The 4,581-nt window shown below is 33.1% G+C and overlaps 1 long non-coding RNA gene across 2 annotated transcripts; it reads left to right on the top strand.

The window, feature by feature from the left end:
• The first annotated feature begins 605 nt into the window (after positions 1-605).
• LOC145048470 (uncharacterized) lies at positions 606-2,518 on the top strand. Of its 2 annotated transcripts, XR_013682882.1 has the most exons (4): positions 606-736; positions 1,300-1,394; positions 1,466-1,543; positions 2,065-2,518. It is a non-coding gene; the product is annotated as an uncharacterized LOC145048470 (long non-coding RNA). The 2 variants fall into 2 exon arrangements; XR_013682883.1 differs by lacking the exon at positions 1,300-1,394.
• The last annotated feature ends 2,063 nt before the right edge of the window (positions 2,519-4,581 follow it).

Raw genomic sequence — 4,581 nt, 5'->3', positions numbered from 1 at the left:
TCTTTGAGATCTTCGACGACTTAAGATGAATTGAAAAGAGTAGCTGGCGACGAACCCAACTGAAGGTGAGATCATACCTAAAGTCCGAACACTAATGGTGAAATTAGGTTTCCCTGATATCGTTTTAGGTGAGGGAAAACTCTAATTTCAATTTCATTGGAGAGGAAGCAAAAACTTTGAATGGTGAGATTCCAATTTACGCTTGGAGGGAAAGGAATTTTCATGGTGTTATAAATTTTTCGATAGAAGGATCAGTTCACCGGGTTATATGTCCAATTTTTCGCGAACTCTAAATATTACACCTTTTTAAAAGATACAAAACTAATTATTTATTTGTGGTACATAGAAAGTGCCATTAAGAACTTAAATTCATAGCATAAAAACTAAATGCCACTAAAAACGTGTGCCACTAAGGTTATGCTTGATACCCGTTTGATTGGGACCGAGTCACAGATTTGGGCTGACTTGGTCATACACCTTGTGTTTGATAGAAGCTTTCTCGGTCAGAATGTCTGGTCCATCTCACTTCCAGGATTAGATTTGAAATAAGGGTGACTGGGAAAAAACGACACTTCTACCCTCTCCTTTTTTTCTTCCCATCATGACCTAAAACCGATACCCAATAACAAAACTTGGCCGCCTCCATCGACAGCTATCCATCGATAGCTCTCCATTGCCGCTATCTTCCTCCAGTCGGACTTCAGTCTGACCTCCAGACAGAAAGACGTCAAGACAGGTAAGCAGAATCCTTCGTTTTTTCCATGAAATCATAAATTCGCCTTCCTTTTCCTTCTATGTATGATTTATGAAATCAGAAATATAAAATTGGTTATGAAATAAGATATTGTTCTTAGTCTAATGTTATAAAATATGAAATTGGTTATGAAACCAGAAATTCATCTTGCTCTAATGTCATGAAATCTGAAATATTTGTTTAAATACTATGAAATCAGAATCATTCTTTGATCTAATGTTATGAAATCTGAAATTGGTTGTATAAATCTTGTTTGTGTATAAGCTATGAAATCATAAATCATTTTTTGGTTTATAAGCTATGAAATCAAAATTCTTTTTGGTTTATAAGCTATGCAATCACAAATTTTGTTTGTTCTAATGTTATGAAATCAAAATCCAAGTGTTATAAAATTGTTTGGGTATATGTTGGCAATGTTGACCTTAATTGTGCTATTAGTGTTTAGGATGATGTTAATTTCATTGGTAGAAAATTATATTATGGTTAAAATTGTTCTTGAACTTGATAAAAGTTATGATAAGTTAGTATAAATATTTATGTTTTAGGATGTTGGTTTGGAACAAGAGTAAGGACAAAACCTTTCTTATACATGCGGTTTTGCCCGTTGATCAACAAACTCGTTATAGGGGAAGAGGAAAAGGTGAATATTTTCAAAATGTAATAAAAATTTGTAATTTTGATATGATATTCACCTTTGTTTGGGCTGGATAGGAGGGTATAGCACATGATTCAAGAGTTTGAAAGAAGTTGCATTCAATCCAACTTCTGGATTTCCATTTCCTCCACCAGGTTTGTAATCTTTATATAACTTTTAGAGTAAATTACACGAATGGTCCCTATGGTTTGGGGTAATTTGTACGTTTGGTTCCTAATTTACTTTTTTAACTCGGAAGGTCCCTTTTGTTTGTTTTTGTTACGCGTTTGATCCCTTCTATTTGTTTTTGTTACGCGCTTGGTCCCTATCTGACCTAAAAAGACTATTATTTGAATATGGAAATATGATGGGATAGGTAGGGTAAGGTGAGGAGAGTAGGTTTGAGAATGTGTTTATTTAAATAAATTAAAAAATCAGGTGCAAAATAGTCTTTTTAGGTAAGACAAGGACCAAGCGTGTAACAAAAACAAACAATAGGGACCTTCTGAATTAAAAAAATAAGTTAGGGACCAAACGTGCAAATTACCCTAAACCATAGGGACCATTCGTGTAATTTACTCTAACTTTTATTATCTGTTTTCTTTATATAATATATGTCACACTTATTTGCCGATAAATATTAGCCTTGTGACGCTGCATATACAAACACTCGCAGGTTTATGGCTTCATATCGCAATATTAGGTATTGGTTTGCCGATTTTCGAAGAAGCAAACCCTTAACTAGAGAAGAAAGGTTCAACCATGCTCATGCACAACTTAGAAATGCTATTGAGCGTGCTTATGGTGTATTGAAGGCGAGATTCCAAATGTTAAAACAAATGGCTCATTATCCTTTTATAGTACAAAGAGACATAGTTATTGATTGTGTCACGGTCCATAATTTTATAAGGAAATACAATATACAAGATGATGTGTTTACAAATTTTGAAGAGAATACTATGGTTATCCCTGACGTCCGGGGTGGAGGAATTGATAAAGAAAACATACAAGGCATAGAATGGGGTCCAAAAACCGTTCAATATATGTGTGTTTTGCATGATCAAATTACAAATAAACTACTTTCACACACTTTAAATTAAATTATTATGCTATTTTAAATTTAATTATGTTTTTATTTGGATATTAAATTATTTTTGTTTAGTTAAATTTTGTATGACAATTTTTATTTGGATTTTTAAATGAAGTGTGTGCAATTTACATTTTGTAGGACAATATGTATATTTTTTATAATTATTCAGCAACTTCATCCATCATTATATATAACAGCAGGGTAAAATTGTTATTTTTCATCATACAACACATCCTTGCACCAATACTTCCTCACTTCCTTCCAATGGCACCAAATCTACCCAAAATGAGACAAAACTACCAAGAGTGAAAGGATTAGAGTTTTTCTGAGGTTGAGGGGGGGGGGGGGGGGGGGATAGAGGTTTAGAAACAAACCCTAGAATCGAGTTAAATGGGCTTAAATATCTAGGAAACCCTAAAAGATCGTAGGCTTGGGCTGCTAAACTTCTCACATCGTGAGCATGGTCCGTGCACTCTTCCTTCACTATTACCTCTCACGTTGTGACACAATCTATCACCTCATGAGGACAAGTTTTCGCCGAATTACACTCCAACTTCAAACAGTCAGAACTTCTTCGTTTCAAATCCAATTTTGACGTTCTTTATTAAAGGGTTTTACATGTATTAACGCAGATAAAACATTAACACTTAAGCGTACATGCAAACTAAAGATCTAAATCATAACACTATTGATGTAACATTTTATTGAACAACGACATATTAACATTTAGTAATTTTGTTAATTGTAGAAGGAAAAACATACCTTTTGATTATTGTAGTAAATAATCAAGAATTCTTTATTCGATAACTTGGAAACAAGCAACACAAATATCTTGCCTCTGATGGTTCACACCCAATGCTAGCAACAAGATGACGTGTTTACAAATTTTGTGTTTAAGTTTGCATGTTCAATTAGAGAAAACCTAGATCCAAAGCATTAGTGTTACATGCACACATAGGAATTGTTGTTATGCTCAAAACCCATCATTAACCACACGCGTTCCACTAACTACATATAAAATATAACGTGCAATTTTATGGATTAGCATATTTCTCACATTTTTCCTAAAGAAACTAAGAGTAGGATTTTAAAAATAGTTTAGTTACTTTATGTCATTATACTTATTAATGAAATTATGTCCTATCAAATCCGTTCAGCTAATGACCATCCACCATACAAGAGCGCGTTGGGTAAGAATGGATACCCAATGGCGGTCATTTTATAGGTTGTTTCCTTAAACTCCTCTTATACTATGGTTTTGTGAATGAGGCGTACTAACGATTTGACTGACTTGTCTTAACCATACATTATATTAATCTTTTAATTATATATAGTATAAGGTGTATTTTAAAACATTTCTAAAATAGTAGCTTTAAGTTTAATCTTTCGAAATTAATATAAAACTAATATAATTTAAAAATAAACTAATTTTGATTTAATATTTATCTTTTAATTAAATAATTAATTAATTTAATTAAATCAATATGGATTAAATATTTATTTACAATTAAACAATTAATAAAATAATTCAATTTAATCCTAACCCTAAGCCTTCTTGTTTTCGAAAAAAGGCTAGGGTTTATCATGTTTTAATTGCTCAAATTTTAAGGATTTTAAAATAACAAATAAAGAAACAAGGTAAACCCTAAAAGGGTTCCTTAATTTTCGAAAATTAGGCAAAATGGGCAAGGGTTTCTAAAACCTTGCAAATTTCGAAAACATAGGGTGGAGGCTAGGGTTTCAAGAACCGTATGGATTTTCTGTAACACTTGATTCCTGGTACACAGTTAATTCTAGAAATCTTTATATTTTCACTGGGGCTCGACGAGTTAGTGGCCTAACTCATCGAGTAGAGTCGTGAACAGCAGGAAGTTTAAATGACCTACTGGACGAGTCGGGAGACCGACTCGGTGAGTAAGTGTTGTTTGAGTGAAACCCTAAATTTGAGGGTTTGTACCATATTTAAACAACTTATATCCCCCCATCTCATCCTCCATCATCCCTTATACTTCTAGAAAGCATTATCTTGAAACCCTAGCCTTGTTTGAGTGTTCTAAGGCCATTTTGTGCATTTTGGTGGATTGTGAAGCTTGAAAAGAGGAA

The sequence above is a fragment of the Lactuca saligna genome, chromosome 1 (assembly GCF_052625555.1).
Source record: "Lactuca saligna cultivar CGN05327 chromosome 1, ASM5262555v1, whole genome shotgun sequence".
In the NCBI taxonomy this organism is placed as follows: domain Eukaryota; kingdom Viridiplantae; phylum Streptophyta; class Magnoliopsida; order Asterales; family Asteraceae; genus Lactuca; species Lactuca saligna.
This window is presented reverse-complemented; position numbering and strand designations above follow the sequence as displayed.